Source organism: Halictus rubicundus, chromosome 15 (genome assembly GCF_050948215.1).
Source record: "Halictus rubicundus isolate RS-2024b chromosome 15, iyHalRubi1_principal, whole genome shotgun sequence".
NCBI lineage: Eukaryota > Metazoa > Arthropoda > Insecta > Hymenoptera > Halictidae > Halictus > Halictus rubicundus.
The window spans coordinates 9890297-9910076 of NC_135163.1; the positions used below are offsets into that span (position 1 = coordinate 9890297).

The 19780-nt window shown below is 49.2% G+C and overlaps 1 protein-coding gene across 1 annotated transcript in view; it reads right to left on the bottom strand.

Annotated features, from left to right (window-relative positions):
• Nachralpha1 (nicotinic acetylcholine receptor alpha1) overlaps positions 1 to 19431 on the bottom strand; it is a 108219-nt gene extending 88788 nt beyond the window's left edge. The window contains exon 1 of the mRNA XM_076800430.1: positions 19066 to 19431. The gene's annotated coding sequence lies outside the window, so the exon portion shown is untranslated. The remainder of the gene's footprint in view (positions 1 to 19065) is intronic.
• Positions 19432 to 19780: the final 349 nt, after the last annotated feature.

Here is a 19780-nt window from a genome sequence, read left to right on the forward strand (position 1 = left end):
TGTTCGCAAAAATCCGGTGATTTAAAAAGTTGATCTCGCCTACCGATAAATATCGGGCATTGCGATCGTGTCCGGCCTCTCTCTCTCTCTCTCTCTCTCTCTCTCGTTCCGTTGCTCGTTTTGTCCGCGGATAAAGGAATCGGCGCGGTTAGATTACGCGGGACGCGACGGGGGGGGGTGGATTATCGAGCGCGGGCGTTTCGCACGCTCGCACATTTAACGAATTTGCCGGGAGAATCGATGGGCCTGCTCTCGCGAAAGCGGCAACCACTCGGAGCGCGGTCTGTTTGCTCGGTCTAACGAACCCGAACGCCGCCTCGCCGACAGATTCGACGCTGTCTCGAGACGTCTTCCGTTGGCGGAGCGCGCGTTGCGCATCGAAAAGACAAACAACCTGGTGTTTTCCCAACCGCAAAAACACCAGCCGGCGGAGGATTCGAAATTCCGCGTGACCAGCATCAAAGCGACGAGTCTCGGTCGCCGGTGTCTTGTTCGGCAACGGCCTACGCTGTCGGCAAGAAATCAACGAGCGGCTGCCGAGAGGGAGCTCAAAGCGGAACGAGGCGGTGGTCGATTCAGCGGCGAGCCGACTGGAACACGAGGGACCGTCCTCCATCGGAAGTAAATCGCCGGTGCACCTGCAAGCCCAGCCTTCCCCGGTTTCTGCGGTTTCCGCGCCGTAAATTCGGTCGAATCCGCGGGATTAACGCTCCATCAAGTCGTTTACGTGCCGCCGGAATTATGAGCCGAGACTTACATTCAATTTACCGGTTATTCGATCCTACTCGGTCATAAAGCCTCGACATTTTTCATTTTTACCGCCTCGGCGGATGCCTTTACTGCACTCTTCAAGTTTCCCGCTGAACGAATTTTTACCTCGAATAAGGGACACGATGCAATTATCTGGACACTGTGCATGCGTAACACAATTACGGCTAGAGGTTTGTCAGTTCAACTCCCTCCCTCTGGTGGAATTCTGGAGATATTATACGAAACGTTGAATTCCTGTTCAATTATGTTTGCACGGTCGATATTTTTTATCAGGTAAACAGTTTATCACTTATTCTGTGGGAAACTTTAACAGTTGCCGATTCGACGTCCACACGCGGGAATTGTAAATCGATTCGCGTGGGTATTGAGGCGATAAAAGTGTGCCTTTATGGGCACGCGACCAACCGATCACGAAAATCTACTTTGTGTAGAGCATCGTGAAACAGTATAGTGACCATTCAATTCGAGCTGTCTCCATCCCTCTATCGTTCACCCCCCCCCCCCCCCTCTCTCTCTATCTCTCTATCTCTCCTTCTCTGTTCTGCTGCGGATGGCTACTGAGCAGAGATCCCTGTGGTCGGACGGTTTCAATCGAAGGAGAACGGACCCGAGGAAATGTAGCCAGTAATTAGATTCGAAATTACACGCGGTAAGAACGGGGGCGAAGTTTACTTTGGCAAAGTATTGTGTCGGTTGAATGCGGCCCGGAGGAAGCGCGGAAAGAAAACGAGGAGACCCGGAGTGAATCGAGTCGAGGCGGGGCCATTGAATATATCCCCGGGAAAACCGTTCGGGCGGGCCCGATCGATTCGTTTGTCGATTGGATTGGAAGTTTGTCAAAGGGAGCGTAGCCTGGTACTGCTTTTGTAAGTAGAATCTTGCCAGGGGAAACCGCAGAATTTGTCCCGGGGTAAAAAGCTGAGAAGAGAGAGCCAGGGAAGCTGACGGGCCGGCGCGAGAAGAGTGGCCGTTGCCTCGAATCCGCGCCGGAAACGTGTCAAGGGGGTTAAAGAGGAACACACCGCTGCGTCGAACAAGTATTCCTCGCACAGCCGAGCGAACCACCGTCGCCGAGAAACTTCGGATCGCTGTTAAATTATGGATGGTCCCGATGGCCGCTGCCCTGCGCGCCACTTCGCCCTGAATATCTTCGAGTCTTGCGAATATCCAGGTTGTATTGTCCTTCGACGAAACTTTCTGTCATCCGGGCCGAACCTCCTCCTACCGGAATTTCCGGCGCTGCGACACGACCGCGGAACTTTCGCGAAACACGTTTCTTCCGGCGCGCGGTCCTGCCATTTCTCGATACGTTGCACGGTGGCTCCAGAAAGCGGCCAATTACTAAGTACCGATAAAAGATATTCTCCCCGTAATTAATTTGCTACCTGGTTTTCCGCTATTTTTCGAGAGCGCCTGGCCCAACGTTGCCTCCTCGGACTACGCGCGGGGAATACCGGCGGGTAGTCGAACCCCCGCGAACTCCAAGGAAAAGAACGTCGACCGTAGGTATTTCGTTGCAGAGCGGTGCGCTCGGCTCGCCGGTAAATATGCGCCGACTACGTGTGTTTATAGTTTAAAGCGCGTTCAGTCGGCTCACCGCGACTGCTGCTCCCTGGGGTATTTCCTGCGAAAGCTCGTCATATTTCCAGCCGCACGCTGGCATGTCCCCCCATCGAGCACCCCTCCGGCTACGCATAGTTTTACAAATATTCCACCCCTTGTCAGCGACCCGTTAATATTCCTTGCGGAGGAGGTGGAGGAGGAGCTCACCGATTTCCGTGCCCGTGCCCGTGCCCGTGCAGGCTGGACCATGGGCTCGGAGATAACGGAGCCGTGCCCGCGAATTAAAATTATCTGCCGGATAATGGAATAAGTGAGTAAAACTTTACGGCGAATAAAGCGTCGACTCACCGGCACGAATACCCAGGATGCACGGGTTTCGATAATTAATTATCCGGCGCGCACTCGCTCGCGGACACGTACGCCGCGCCGACACCAACACCCGCACACACACTGCCCATTGTTTTTGATCACGAGCGTGTGCGTTGCCAGGCGGGACGCGTTTGATCGGCCGCGGATCTCGAATCCTCGCGAAGAAACAAATGAGATTGTAGCACGAAACGAGAGAAAGAATGCAGTCTCCGTCGCCCCGCCAACACCGCTGTTGCTTCGTTCGCCCGCTCGTCCGTCCGTGGAATTTAATTAAAAGGCCCCGGGTGAATCTACTCGTTAAAGAATCGAGCGCGTCCCCCGCCACGATTGATTCCGGGCGAATCACGGCGAGCATTCCGGCCAGCTGAACGAATTAACGATCGAGAAAAATGTCACAGAGGTGCGCGCCGGTAGATTCACATACGCGCGGGAACGTTGGCAAAATTGCGTTCGGCAAATTCACATTTTCAACCACGACAGGAACTTTGAGATAGGTTGTACTTTGATGCGAACTTTGAACCAACATTCTTAAACCTGAAAATTGGACGAGGCGCAGTCGAATGTTCTGAAAACGCAGAAAATTACCATCGAGCCTGATAGTTTTTTCGGGAAGCAGCGAAAAGTGTGTCAAACCGACACACGAGGCACGAGGGTTAATTAACGCCGGGAACGAGACCGCGTGTCTTCTATTTAGTTTCGCGTCGGGACGGCACGGTTGATTGCGATTAATCGGTCGCTCGGATGTTGACAAATTATTCGATTTACCCGACAACAAGGCTGCGCTCAGGAGGAAGGACTCGAAGATAGTCGGCCGGCGAGCTTGGATGCGCGATAGACCGGCGCTCGTAAATTTCACACGGGTTCTGCAGGTGTAACCGGGATTGCCGGTAGTTTAATAAGAGGGCGGCATCGGCGAAACAAATGATTTCGTTCCCATTAATTCTGAATCGTAAGTTGCCGCGTATCCGGGAGCGCCCCCGGGCCGCCGCGCCGCGCAAATACTATTCCGGGATCCATTAATTACGGGCGTTAACATAAATAATAACGCTTCAACTGTTTCGCGAACAAACTCCATTCGTTTAATCTCCGAGGAACGCGAACGTATTTTCGAGTTTGATACTTCTCCACCTACTTCCGGCGACCTAATTCGAGTCACCTGGGTAACTTCCAGCCACGCGCTGCAAGAAAATCGTTTATACAGGGTGTCGCGAAACAATTGTACCCGCGAGGACACAGAAACCCGGAAATAATCTGAACGAATCTAGAACGAATTCTACTTTTATAATATACTAATGTATACACATGATCAGTGGCTATCGGGAGAGAGCCGTGTCCAAAAGGAATTTGTTCCCAACGTTTCGCCATCATTGCAGCTGGCTTCATCAGGGGTGAAGACACTCTGATACCGGCGAGTGTCAAGGAAAACTGAGTTTATATAGGGCTGGTCAATGTTCCGGAACGGTGCTTACCAGTAGTTTTTAATTGTTCAGCTGGACAATATATATTATACTTATAATAATACATATTATATTCGAGCGTCGGCCAGATGCTGTCGGCAGTCCCGCAATCTGCACGGGAAATCCCTCGATCGCGATCACGCTGGGATCGAGGACGCGAAAGATAATAGAATGAAAAAGTTTGCTTGCAAATGAACCGCACGGACGCGAGCACGTCGAACGATTCAAGAGAGCAAACGCCGGGAAAGCCGGGAGCAGGACGAATCCAGATGGGGACGGGGGTGAAAGAGGGCAGAGAATAGACAGTGGAAAGGAGGACAGCAGTGTATTAAGCAAATCGCGCTAGTTCGAAAACTTTGTTCAAATCGGATGTGAATTATGAACGATCCCGGCGGGTAACGCGTCTGCAGAGAGTTCCAGGGAAGTGACGGGAGTGCCACGGTATTTACGACGCCCCAGTGGCACGACTTACTTTCATCGATAAATTTCTTACTCCGGATGGTTTTTATCGGGGCCGGCGGATAAATGAACATCTCGTTCGCAACAACCCGTTGCAGCACCACGTAAACCAAAAAGCATCGATTCGTTGCTACAGCAAAAGTTTCACTGGTCCAAATCTGTCGAAGATATTAGAAATTCAGCTGCTGCCCGCATACCAGGTGTAACAACAATTTCAATCGACGCAATGGTCATCCTCGTAATTGAAAATACGGCTGGAACGCGGCGAGCACAGAAGCGGCTAAGTTACGACGCGGGTAAACAAACGTGCTCGCGCCGGCACGGAAATATGCGAATAAAAATGATTTTTTCGCGATTTCATCGCTCCGCGAGTATTTCGTTCGAGCGGCCGGAAAATCTCCAGCGGAGTCAAGCGTGCCAGGCATTTCTCATTATCTCGAATATTTGAGCGGGCAACGGCTCGGTTAATAACAGGCTGGCAGCTTTGATTAGCAGACCGATTCGATGCGGAACAAAGATCGTCGGGAAACCATTGCGCTCGCGGTCGATAATCCTCCGGTTCGCAGGCGAAACCGCAGCTCCACAAAGATCGGTATCGCCGGCCCGTGACACATCAGCTCCGCGAGAAATGATGTATCCCGGCGCGTTGTTTTTCACTTTTCGCGATTCCGAGCCCCGAAACGGACCATTTATTCAGATTTCGTCGATAAAGCAGTCGGGGGTGCGGGTGGGGGTGGGGGCAGAGGGAGGAGGGCGTGCCATTCGCGGCGTTTCCCGCTGCCCGAGTGTGTTCCATTTTATGCGTCGTTCCCGCACCGCACGCCCGCACCGTTTCGAACAGATATGCTGATTCCGCGGATCCGATTTGCCCGGTCGCACACGCTGTTTTGCCGCGCGTTCTCGTTCGCGCTATGCAAAGCAGTAGTTACGCTCGGCCCGCCGATATTCCCGAAAATTAATGCGAGTCCCGATCGGTATCCGTTGCCGCGGGATCGCAACGGGGAATCAAAGGAAAAGAGAGGAGCCGGTCGGCACCGTACAAAAAGACGACGCGACGCGCGCTCGTTCCCGTTGAAAGAAAGGATGAATACGAATGCCGGGAGACCATTAAAACGTGCGTGTGTGTGCAGGGCCTAGCCCTTCAGCCGAAGGGAACCCGAAGCTGCCATAGATCTTTTCCTCTCGCCCGTGTTCCATCCTGTTCCGAGTCGAAACGTGGAATCGCGCCGAAACGATTCAAGGATCACCAAGATCGTTACCCGCCAAGTACAGAAAAAGAATCTATTTCGTTCCGCCGCCGATCATTTTTCCGCTCGAGTCGGATTTTTTCCTCGAACACTTTCGTAACGAGCCATTGTGACAGAAGCTCGTTATCGGAATCGATCGTCGAAACTCAAAGGATATTCGAATTTCTCAGTAGTTGATCGATTTTCTACCGATCTCTTTCTTTGGACGCGCTTAACCCGAAGATCGAATTGATTTGGATGAATCGAGGAATTTTAGAAGCGATCGGCCGAGGATTAGCACACGGTCCGATACGAATTCGAAGCAGAAGAGAAGCAAGACTCGGTGAAAAGAGGCTCGGCGAACCGTCGCGCGAGTCCTCGTTTCTATAGTTCATTAGAACTGTGTCGTTTTCTTGATCCCTTTCGATGATTCCGGTTCGCGAGGAGCGGCTAAATCTTCGCGAATCCATCGTTTCGTCCTAGTTTTCGCGGCACTTTCTGCTCAAAGAACTCTAATCGATCGCCGAAAAAAGGTGCCGCTCATTATTTCACAAAATGGAACTTTGGAACGTAGATCGAATCTCCTGAGCTGTAATATTTAACGCACATTTGTGCTTTTACAGCGAATTTTTTCGGAATAGTCCATCAATACACGTCGATACGATCTAGATATTTCGTTGCTTCGTTACATACAAAACGAACGCGCTCGTGCAGAAACGTTGCTAAGCGTAAACCTGATCGACACGAATGAAATCTGCTCGGAAGAAATATATACTTTTCCGTCAATGTTATACAATAGAGGGAAAAAAAGCAATTGTTTTAAATTTTTGAAATGTATAACACAGAGAATTCGGTAAAATTCGCTGGTAGTTTTACATCATTTTTGTACAAATTGGATGAAAAACTGACCATCAGTCGAGCGAACACTTCAATTCCGTTTTTATAATTCCTTCAACATAGTATGTTTAACGAACCTCTCTTTTCACGTGTTTAACCGACCGTCTGGACTAGCTTTCATCACCTCGATCTCGCAAAATAAAGAAAGAAATCCAATTACCTTTCGATATTAATAATCTGCTGAGACCATTAATATTCAATTTTACTCGGTATCGATTTTTCTGATTAGACTGTCGGAGAACGGTTCCCGACCACTTTTACTTTTTTTCCAATAATACAATTTAATGTGACGCAACGTCGAACAGAAACGGCACGATTGACGTCCATTTCCTTTCCGCGAGCCTCCCTTCCGCTTTAAAGTTTATTCGCTTTATCAGTCGATTATGTGATTCCCCTGGAATCACTTGGGCAAAGTTAGACAACGCTGGTCACGCGTTTCGCAAAATTGTTAGAAGTCGTCCGATTAAGATACCGAAACAGGAGTGTCGCAGGAGTATCATTCGCGACGGAAAATGGCCATCGTTCCGGCAGAAAGTTCCGCGCGATTAGGCGCGCGTGGAAAAACTCGCGGCCGTTTCCGCTTTGGATTGAACCCGTCGAATGGAGCGGGAAGAAGTCGAAAGTGTGCAGTCGGTGCCAGTGCGCTGGACCGGTGCCATATTTTTTAATTTGCCGGAGTGTTCTTGCCCATTCAGGTCGGGTTTCGCGACGCTGGTTCGAAACATTCGAAAATTACAACGTTTTCTCCAATCGCCAAGTTAATGAGCGAGCACGTATCCACGTACGCTCGCGTCGGTGTTTAAGGGGATTGTCACAATTCTCTTTAATAATTGATTCAACCCTCCCGTCGTACAGAAGAATTTTTCCAGTACATAGCGCATTTCTTTGCACCCTGTACGTGGCACCCATTGTGAAGTCGCACTCTCAGACAGCGACTGTGGCTACCCAGCATCCTCCGAAAAGTTTTCCGGGCGTCTCGACTGCTCGACAATCGCGAATTCGAGAGCACGAGTCGATGCTCGTCCGAGGACACAGCCGACGGACAGTGACCGACCGAAAATCTCGTCCCGATGTTTTTCATAATGAAACCTTTCGAAACACAATGCTCCGAAGTCTCGGAGTTGGTTCGCCGGGTTCTCCGGTTTGCGCTATTGTACGGCCGCGGCCGCTTTTTACCGAGTTAACCACCTTTTTCTTCTGGCGCGGACGTCGAGCGCTAGAGATTCGTGGACCGCGGCTTAATTCTCTTTTTTCGCATGCTTCGCACGCCGATCCTTCCCGCCGTCCTCCACATTCGAACTCATGGAAACGTAATCTTTTATTTTTTTTTTTTTCGTTTTGTTTTCGAGGCTCTGCTCTACCGGATGTGCGAGGCCGCAGTCTTATTCCTTTGCTCTTTCTCTCTCTCTCTCTCTCGCCACCCACCCAGCGAACAATAGAGGAGCCGCGCGATCTTCCAGGTTTTGTTTGCGATCGAGCCCACGCGGTTTTGTTATAAATTACAATTACCGGAGAGAGAGAGAGAGAGATTGAAACCGACGTGGCCCGGTGGGTGTTGACCTCGCCACCCTCCGCGCCGGTTATTACGAAATACCGAGGAAACGGCAATATCGTGCGCAAGATTTCGAGTTCGGTTTCAAATTTATGCTCACGTATAGCACACCCTGTATATCGAACGATAATTCTCCTTACTTAGACTGAAGATCTCTGTGCAGTTCTCTCCACTTTTACAGGTAATTTCCGAAAAATTGAATTCGGGGAAAAAGCACTTTCGACTCGTTGTAGAAAAGTTGAATTAAAAATTTTAGTATTTTCGAATTTAAATTTGCATATCCGCAGTCTAGTCACGCTCATACGCGATTTAAAGAGAATTTGTTAGCATTTTTTTCGGAATGGAATATGAGCCCTGCAATTTCTAATATATCAAACGCATAAATTCATGCTGATCAAATATGACCCGGAAGGTCGTGAAACGATAACGATTCCTTCGATATCTCTTTTGACGTTATTGGACCAAGTGAAACGTTCTTCCGAACGTTATGAAAGTCATAAAAAGCAACCAGATTAAGAAGGCTCGTTCTATCTCCATTTTTTCTTTTTGCTTTTATTAAACGTTTGAAACGTCAAAATATTTACGATCAAATATCAATTTCGTCAACTGCAATTCTTTAAAGAACCCTGTGCAATGAAGCGTCACAAATTGAACTGAATATGCAGTTTCAAAAATATTTGAACTCAACAGCACCGCGTGCCCCTAACATTTCATTTAGAAATTCGTAAAATTAACGAAGTTCCAACCTCGCAATAGAACCCTACTCCAGTGACGCGCGTATCCGTGTTTAATACAATACCGGCTCTTCTCTTGGCACAATTTCCTCCCAAAACGCTAACTGAATTAACTGTTTTTCAACGTAGAATTTCCCCGTTGCCGCAGTTCAATGCGGGGAAATAAAAAACGGGCGACTCTTTCATCGGATATCGCGTTTGTTTCGTTCAGCTAACATACACGGTGCTGGAAAACATTCCAGAAAATTGATTTTTGAAAAATTCCTGCGACAAAAGCCAGCTTCTAAAACGTTTCGAAAAACAGCCGTTCGATAAACGGTTAGGAACAGTTCCAGATGACACAGTGAAATATTCCCGCAACTATCCTCGTTATTATTTAAACCAATACATAATTCGTGCTGGAAATCAACTTTTCATGACTCCCGTGATATCTGAATATTTGTTTCGCCCCAGCTAGAATCGCGTCGAGGCCGACTGCGCGTCGGCGTCGTCGTCGCGAACGGACTTATTACACAACTTAATGGAATTTCCTTGAAAAAGAAAAAGTAGACGATTACAGGTTTGACGGGGTCTCAACGTTCCAGCACTTAACGTTAACCGAATTCCCTGTTTCTGCAGTTGACTTTAATTAACTTTGCACGCTACCAGTTACATTCCTCTTTTCCAAATCGATTTTACGGGGGCGGCGTGCGCGCGCGTGGGCGCGGACGACTCGCAAGCAGCAGCGCGACGCGACGCAACGCGATGCGACGCGACGCGACGGGAGTTAAAACAATAAAGACGGTTAATTGGCATTAGCGCTCGGTGGAACGGATCGGATCGGATCGTTGATCCCGATCGAACCGGCGACGGCGCCGGATCGACCGCGCGTTTATTAAAAGTAATTCAGCCCGCTGCCGCCGGCATCCACTCGGTGGTCGCAAAATTCTTTTATAGCGAGACAAATGGAGGTCATCGTACTTAACGAGCGTAATTTTTTACTGGCCGGTTTCGCCCCGTGTCCCGTCCCTTTTCCCCGTCGTATGGCGTCCGTCGTCGCTCGACTGGAAAGCCCGACGTTCCCTGCGAGAGATCGTTCACCGACCCCGTCGATTTCGAACCTCGGCTAACAAACTAGACGCGTATAAAGTCTGGAATCGTTCAGCGATCCGGACTCTCTCTCTCTCTCTCTCTCTCTCTCTCTCTCTCTCTCTCTCTCTCTCTCTCTCTCTCTTTCTCTCTCTTCCTCGTCGACCACGAGGAAACCGTAAACGATTATTGTGCGCGCGGCGCGCACCCCGTCGTTAAAAGCCTCGCGGCGACTGAATTCAACGACTGAAACTTTCGAGACTCGCCACCCGTATGCCCGGACACGTGAACAACCACCGTTCACCCAGCAGACACGAATATTGGATAATAGGAACCGCTCCAAGAACTAACGACGTTCAAAGACTAATCAAGTTACCGCATTCCCTCCTACCAACCAAATCTGATTGTTTTCGGTGGCGCGCCTGACGGAATATTTATGGGGAAAAGTTCTTTCAATTCTGTCGCAAGCGCGGTAGCCTGCGACCAACTAATTTGTTCGAGACGCTTGATCGTTGCAACATTCGCTCGTTATAGCATACACATAGGCTATCGTAAAAACGATAATCGAACAATGCTAGACGTTTATCGAGCGTACCGAGCAAGACGGCGTCTTGGAGACTATGGTTACCTTAAGAAATAGAAAACAAACAGGAAGAAAAAGAAATTAAAGATTGCAATCTGAGCTGCCTTCTCAACCGATTGAGAACTAGAAATAATGACAGACGAAGAACAAAACCGCGATTTTTTCTTCCTTTCTGATTACCGTTTCTGCCACGGAGAGTCACATTTTCGAATTTTCTCCCACCTGTTGCCGAACATTCGGTATAAAATTAATTTAAAAGCTCGTAGCTCGCGAAGCCGAAATATCCTTTATCCAAACACGGTATCAAATTTAACACCGTCAAGTGACGAAAATGATTTTTTCCATGAACAGAGAATATCTCGCGAACTTCGTTAGCCAGCGGGCTAATGAACGCGCACGACGCAATGCGCACCGCGAACGTTTAGCCTTTGTACAACATACGGGTGTCGAGTTTTTATTATCGCAAGCAGCCTGACGACGGGGTCCTCCTATAATGTTAAATATTTGCCGATCGATACCCGGCCGATGGGCATTGCCAGCAACGTATCGTTTTAACGAAGAAACAACTTTTTACGCGCAACATCCAATAATATCGGCCGGTCGTGTTATCGGAACGCGATCTCGCTCGATGGTAGACCATAATCGCGTGCAACTCATTTTTCATCGTGTAACGATAGCGGTGCTTCGATAATACCGAGCTGGACCGAGCTGGAACCGATGCGATGCGATACGAGCCCAACGGTTGTCGCGATTCACTATAGAAACTGCAGCGACCCGTGTTACACGAGAACACTTCGATTAATAGTTTTTCCTTGGATACGTTAAAATTACGATTAATTGTCTTGAGCTGTCAAACGAATTTCTAGACAGTAAGATACTATTGGAAGGCAGTCGAGTGCAAGAAAATGGCGTCCGTGCCAAGGTGGAGACACTCGTTAAAGGTAGCCGGGATATTCTAGGACTCGGGGACGCCGGTATGGGTGTCGGTTTGAAGCATCCGGTGGACAAGCTCATTAAAAACTAACAATCGCGCAATTTTGCCGGACTCGCGGAGTGTACGTTACTTTTAGCGCGTCCCTTGTGCATCATTCAGGATTATGCGCCAGTCGGCAGCAGCGTGACCGAGTGGTTCGTCGCGAGAGGATAGGCTCGCCGCAAGCTGCTCAGAAATTCTTATTTTCCCATTCGCCTGGTTGCCAGGGACGGCCGGTTTAACACGGTTAACACGGTCAAACGGGGCGCATGGTGAAAACCGTGGTTATGGACAGCGGCTCATACTTGGGCGACACACGACGCGACGTTTAATGCTCGGAGGCTTGTTGAACAGCGCCGACTCTCACCCCCCGCGCCCTCCGCGTCCGGATAAAATTATTACTTGGAAACATTTGCATTATAAAGTGGTGCATCGGGCGCATTCGCCGGGGGCGACGGAAAGGGGAGAAAAATGGAGCAGCACCGTTGGAATAGGTTTCTCTCGGCCTCGGAGTGCTACCGCCACTTCATACCGAGGGGCCAACTCGGTCGCTTTAACCCGCATTCGCGGCTGCGCCCCGGCAATAGCCTCGAAATGAAAAATCTACTCTACGCGACGCCTACTTACCGCGATCCGATGGAAATCAAAACGCTCTCGATAACTCCCGCTCGAATCTCCACGGAATCTTTGATCCTTGTTCTCGATCCCAGGCAACCTTAACCCGAGCCGCAACGGATTCGCGGTGGTCGAACAAACCCCCAAAACACGAACAAAAATTACGCGACATACATACATCACATCGTAACAGCATACCCGCGTCTGTGAAAATCGGAGCAAAAATCGTGAAATTTACCACGCTGCCCGAAGCTGCGGATTAAAATTTGCAAAATGCGTCCGTTACCGGTTACCATTGTTATTGCCGTGAAAAATCTCATTCATTTGAAATCGCCCATGGCCGACCCGTATTTTCGAGTTGATTTGCCTACGTTCCTTACAATTTCATTTGCCCAATAAACGAATGAAATGATTCGCGGGACGCGTCAAAAGATATTTGAAATTCGGCGGCGGCGCGTGTCCCTTCTGCCGGGGGCTGTATTTTCGGGAAACGGGGCGAGGCATTAGCGAAAGATGATATAACGCGCGAGTAAAATTGTATTCTCGTGAACTTGCGAGGATCTCGCCGGGTCACGGTATAACGAGCAAATAAAATTGTATCGCCGCTCGGCAAACAAGATTTTCACGCGGAATGAAAGCAGGTCAAATCGAAAATGGCGAGAGCAACGAAATTTTGCCAACGGTGTGTGGGGCCACGCCACGCCCTTGATTGAAACGCCGCTGATTTTCACGACAATCCTGTTAAACTAGACGATTCGATTCGCGCGCCTGATCGCACCGACGTTTCTCGCATCTGACGCCTACGTTCCCGCGGTCGAAAATCATTACAATCGGCAAATGTCGCGATTGCCCGACAACCGATCGACGAAATATATTTCATAATTAGTTACTTTGCAATTACGAACGCGTACGAGGACGAAGAGACTGTACCGGGGAAACTGCCCCCTACAAGCGCGGTGACGGATTCGAGAGACCTAAACTTCCTATGGTAATTCATAGTTGGGCGCGGGCCGGAATGTTTGCGCATACGAGAGCGTCGCATTCTATTACTGAATTACGTTCGAGTAAGAAAATGGAGCAGTGCGGTGGGTGCGGTTCACTTGGTTACGTGGTGTAACACCACCACTTCACAGTGACCGACCAACTCGGTCGCTTTAGCCTGCATATCCCCGGCAGCTACCCGAGCGCTACCCTCCGGGATAAAAAAAAGAAGCGATGAAAGTGTGCTTGGACTATTAATTATTGGCAGCTTTACCTTTGCCGCGCCATTAAGTCGATGATTTTACTGCACGTGATTAAACTTCCCTCTCCCGTCTCGTATGATTTCCTGATTTCAAAGACCCCGTCCTGACCTCGTTCGATCAGCGACGCGCGATTCGTGAAACGTCGCGACGTCAGACTTTGCAATTATTTCCGCCGGCGGAAAAATATTTGCCGACCGTAGAAATTCGAAGAGCCTCGGATCATTGGACATTTCCGTTAGATCGAGCGAGATATCAGGAATATATCCGGCACGAGCGAAACAACTAACCGTTAATAACGTAGGCATAACAATAAGCGGATTTTCGCGGATCTCCGCGACCGTTCGCATTCGTCCGCGGCTGTTCGCACTTGATCGTTAAAATTCGAGCGCATGTGCGAATCAACGCGTGTTGCGAGGATGCATTGATTCCGCGATGACGCTGCGTCATTCTCAACCGTCCGCTGCGAAGTGGTTTGATTTTTACTGGATCGTGTTACCTCGCCGCAGCGTTCCGAGTTCAATGAATTTGTTCCTTGTCTTTCTCCAAGGTCGACGAGGGCAGGGTAGCAATTATTAAACAATCTCGCGATCAGGTTCGTGAAAATCGAAGCTGATCAGAGATCGATCAATTGTGTTGTGTATACTTGTTAGCGCGTAAAGTGAAAACGAACCTAAGCGCAACGTTATGAATACTAATTTCGCGGATCCGCAGGTCACGCCGCGGGATTGTAATCGAACGGATTACACGGTCGATAATTAAAACGCGATTGAGGAAGAAGAATCGACGGATTACGGGATAACGCGTGTGCACTCGATCGATTAAAGCGGAACGAGAAATCGATAGGGGGAGGACGCGCGTCGCGAAAGACGCTCCGAGATCCCGGAAGACGGGATCGAGAAATGGGTGGCTAAAAATTATAGCAAATTCCGTGGAGGCGCACCGTGGCGGCGGCTGGACCAAGCCGCGAGCCACGAATCGATCTCTTTCCTGCACCCCCTCCCTCCCCCGCGGCAGCCTGTATCCATCCCCTCGGCAGTTGTTGGCTCAATTTTTATTCCGTGGGTTACCGGCCGGTAACCTGATTAAACGCTCCATATAATTGAACGGTGGTCGACGCCCGACGCCGCGGAATAACTTCCGTCCCAATTGGGCGTTAATACATAGAAATATGCAACTTGACAAACATCCGAGACGCTGTTTTGCAAACTCGCCTTTATCCCCATCCAACCACGATTCGTTTAAGTATGTAAAAGTTGTTCACAGTATGTACTTCAACTATCCTAAACCACGTTAATTTTCTACCTCGTTTCGATTTCTTGGAAGCTCCCAATTTGCCACCCCTTGATTTCCGGTACTCGACGGACACGGTGTTGACATTTTATATGCGATTGTTATCACTGAACTGCAAATTTTATGCGCTCGCAGTATTGCACGTGTGTCTGTGTGTGTATATACGTAAAGTGCAATGAGAAATACGGCGTAAACCTTATGGATTGCCGCGAGTAAGATTTCGTTCCGTGCGAGATAAAACAGATCATTTGTCACTAGACCGTGGAGCTTTATGGGAGCACACATTTTATAGGGCAATTCGCGGAGACGATAAAGCATACTTTCGTTTCTGAATGCTTCCAGTACATTAAAGTAAGATGATCTGTTATACGAACTGTTCATTGAGCTTTATGAATTTTTCTTTTTCAATGTTTACCCGCCTTCTCCGGCTAAATAGATCGACAGATTTTTGTTGAAATTTGTCGAGGCTTCCGACCGGCGATATCAATTTGCGAGTAGGCCTCGTTTGGATAGAATCCGATCGTGATAATCTATATCCGCCTATAACGATTGCAGTTACCGTTATTAATCATTAGCCGGATTGAACAATTTCGAAGCGGATTCGCACGTGGGACGAAGAACCACGAAAACCGTGACAAGCGGGGTGGGAAATCGAAATACGACAGAGCAGAGGCAAACATTAATTCAAATGTAAATTTCGTGCCCGCATATAATGCTAGATGGATCATAAATTTGAATAATATCGATATATCCGTCCCGGCCACTAAATCACGGTCCTGTCAGGTCTAGGCGAGACGATTGACTGACGACGACGACGACGACGACGACGAAGACCCCTCCCCTCCCCTCCCCACGCCGACGATCCTAATGACGTTTCTTTCGCGAACGTTTCGCGTTTTATGCGACACGCCCGCCGCGAAAAACCTGCATTTTTATTAGGACGAAATGGCTCGGAGCCTGTTTCCGCCAGGCTCAAATGGATGGCAGTAAGTTCCAACCACGAAACCGAGGAATCATCAGATTTTACGAAGGAGTTGTAAACTCTGTCCATTTTAATTGAGTCCAGTGATTACCGAGATATTTTTCAAAAATTCCTTAACGTAGGCCGGAAATACACACTGTGAAATGTGTTCGTCGAACACCAACGCAGGAATCATCGGAGAGCAAACAAATCGGGCGACAGTTCCGTATGCCGCGACCCGGAGAATTTATAGAATTCTATCGAGGCAGCGGGACAAACGAAACGCTCGAAGCCATGATCAATTTGCGTTTATCCGTCGCGCAAATAATCAGAAATCCGATTGCAGTTGGTATCAGGCTCGACAAGGCGCAGATGCATTGCGGAATCTCCTTTCGACGACGGAACAACGGAAAAATCCGTGGATAGATTCAGTTTCGGAAACGACAGATTTGCATCGTCGAGCACGGGTCGCGGCAACGCGTGAATTTTCCAACGAACGAACGCCGCTGTAATATCAGAACTCGAAACACCGTGCGCGGATCAACGGGGGATCAACGGACCACGCCGGAAACAAAAGCGGGTTAATTATGTGGGAATCAACATTTCCCGGCATACCGTTCGATTCTGACGGTCTGCTTTGCGGAGGTACGCTAAGCGCGCTGAATTCTGTTTCGAGAAGTTCGAGTCGAGCCGAATTTTCATCATTTATTTCCAGTACGCGATCGTTTATGCATGCGCACGTGCGTTTCATAATTTCCGGTCGTTCGACGCGACAGCCTCCGCGTTCAACAATTTTCTCATTGTCGTTAATTTGTTACATAGGAGATTCGAGAAATTCTAGCTTTCTCAAATAACCACTTATTTTATTGATTTCTGTTATATTCACTTCTAACGTCAAACTATTCAGATCTTCTTTATGAAAAGTAGAATTTCTCAATAAACGTTGTCTCGCTATTTTCAAAAGTCAATACAAACTAGTTACGGTTTATTGGCAATTTTAGAGCTAAAGTGATCGGAAACGGTCAAATTGTAGAAGAAAATTTGTTATACGGGGCTCCGTTTTTAAGGTAATCCACTTTGGGAGTCCGCAACGCACTCGTACTATTGAATACGTAGCGATGTGTCTGTTCTTGGCTTACCGTATCTACTTCGTCTATATGCCGAGGCACGCGCGCCCGACGAATTTTGAAACTCGATTTTCTCAAAAACGAAACTTCGTACGAACACAAATTTTATTCAACACTTTTCACTTATTTTTTCGTGTCGACTCTTCACTTGTACCATGGACACCGAAACGCTCTGGTATCATTAATACGGCCGTCACAGCGACAGCAAAAATGTCTGGTTGCATAAAATCCGCAATGTGTGAGAAACTGTTCTTCCTTGTCAAAGGAGATATACAATAGAAGTGTTAAACGGTGTTGACGCAGGTTCCAGAATCAGGGAGAAGTTTGCAAGGGATTAGGGGTTGCCCTAAAATTTCAGCTTGTTCGAAACAATAAAGTATCGATTAAGAATATCGCGGGAGAACCGGGAAATCGTAGCTAGAGGAAAAGTAATACGAGAGAAAGATGGATGGAGGATCGAAGGAGGGAGAAAGAGAGAGAGAGAGAGAGAGCGGGAGAGCGAGCGAGAGATCAGAGGACTACGCCCAGAACTACGGCACCCCTTGAAAGCACTCCGACGTTTTCGCGCGATTCTATAGGAGCTTTTGGATGGACTTTCCCGATAAAAGTTCGGAGGAAAGAAGCAATATATTCGTCAGTCGGAGCGCACACGGTCCCGCTAAGAAAAATCATTTTCGCCGCGCGGATCGCTCGTTAATTTCGCGATGCAGCGATATTCCGCCGCGCGAATTCGAATGCTTGCATTTATAACGCGGCACGCCGCGAAAACATTTACGAGCCGTTCGAAAGAGGGAGAATCGAGAATGAAAATAACGATTGAATGATTGATGGTTCGACGGAACGGGTTTCCCGTGTGCGAGGGATAAATATTAACGGTTAATTTTGCACGTGGATTATTAATTAGAGAACGTGGAGGAGGCGGGGGGGGCGGGGAGGGTCGAGGATGCGAATGGCGGTTCCTTTTATGTTATTTTACTTTTTTTGTTTTTTGGCTCCGTAAGTCGGAACGAGGCTGGCGAAACTTACTTTGGTCCGAGGCACAAAGTTCCGAAAGCTTTTAAGATTCGCGTTACAAAAGCGATCGCGCGCCCAACCATCGGTAGCAAGAAAACTGTGAAAGCGAGACCCTCGAAAGAGAACGAAGAATGCGATTATTTGTCTGTCAAACGGGAAAAGTTGTGTTTCAAAGTTCTTCCTCGTCGAAAGCCGAGGGATGAACGGCACAGGGGACGAGGGGGGAGGCATCGGGGGGGGGGGACGAAGGGTGGGGAAGGTAGAAAGAGAAAAAGAGAAGAGGGAGGAGATGAAAAGGGAAAGAGAAGAATTTAATTACACGCTTTTGTTTCCCCCCCGGGAGACGGAACGCGTAACGACGACAACGCCCTTAAAATTATTCACTATGATGAACTAATTAAATTAATTTACACACGCGTCCAGGACATTATCCCTGGCAGAACTATCGCAAACATTTGACAGCGGCAACGCGTTATTTGTACGAACGAGCCCGCGACACCTCCGGCGCCCATTGGTGAACAATAATTAACGTGCAACGATAATTGTAGTAGATCGCGACGACAAATGCCGATCGGCGAGGTACAACGCGATTCAAAATCCGAATAGCAAAAGGAGGCACTGCCGCACAAGAGCCACGTACACAAGAGAAACCAATACCGTCTCGTGAAACGAAACAGTTTCCTTGCAACAATAGCTGCTTCATCCCGGCAGCTGTGTGCGAGTTACACATGCCTTGGGAACGGCGCGTAGATACGCGAAACATATGCTACCCCGCATGGTTAATCGGTAGGAAACATTGGATTTCGTGACCGCGAAACCGCGGGCGTTAGTGCTTCGAGACTTGCGAGCTGATTTGCTCTCAGACTCCTCTGGTCACCGAAAGGGAGGTCGCTGAAAGTTTAGTTCGCGAAGGAGCAGTGTGTTTTAATACATTCGGGAACGTGTCGTTCCGCTGGGCCATTACATCTAGCCGCAGTTTCCGGCTTCTCGGGAATTTATTAAGCCCCGGTGAGTCGAAGGGAGGAGCCTCGGTAGCGAGGAGGGTTGGCGCGCCCGGACCTCTACCACTACTCTCAAACAAGTTCCCGTCGGATACGGGGGAAAAGAATAGAGGATCCATAGAAAATGTTGGGTAAACGGAGGAGGGTAAAAATGGACTCACGTTGCTTTGCCGGCGGGTGGGCACATTGCCCGCGGGCGTCGATGAGAAGTAACGGTGAAGGACGAGCTACCGTATCCCAGGCGTCCTGTGAAGCGAGCACGAGGACTCGGTGCGCCGTGCCGATTTACCCGCAGCAGTCCCCAGTCCTCGTCGCGTGTACGTGGCGCGGCCGCACATATCCCCCACGTAACCGACGTCGTCGTGGTCGTAGCGGCTGCCACCGTGACCGTCGTCGCGTCTAAGATAGTCGTGGTGGCGGTGGTCGTGAAAGGTCGCGGGTCAGAACCGGACACGCGACCGTCGCGGTCGTCGCCGTGGTCGTTGGCCAGCAGCAGCAGCAGTGACCGATATATAGCGAGCGCGAGACGATTGCGAGACTGCGAGAGAGACGCGCGCGCGGACAGGGTAGACCCGGCCCTCGTAGTTAGCCGACAGTCGACCGCACTGCGGGTACACGGCTATCGAAACGAGCGACCGACCAACCAACCAACCGGCCGGCCGGCAGTAGTAGCAGACATAACCCGTGGACACGTTGAATAGAGATATCGGTATAGACGGCGCACCAAAACACCAACACCTAACCCCACCTGACGCACCACTACCGACGACAGATACCAATGATAACGATAATAGCCCCCGAGAAGAGATCCGGACGGCACAACAACAAACAGCACTGCTTCTAACGACGGGAGTAGTAGTAGTAGTAACAAACGAC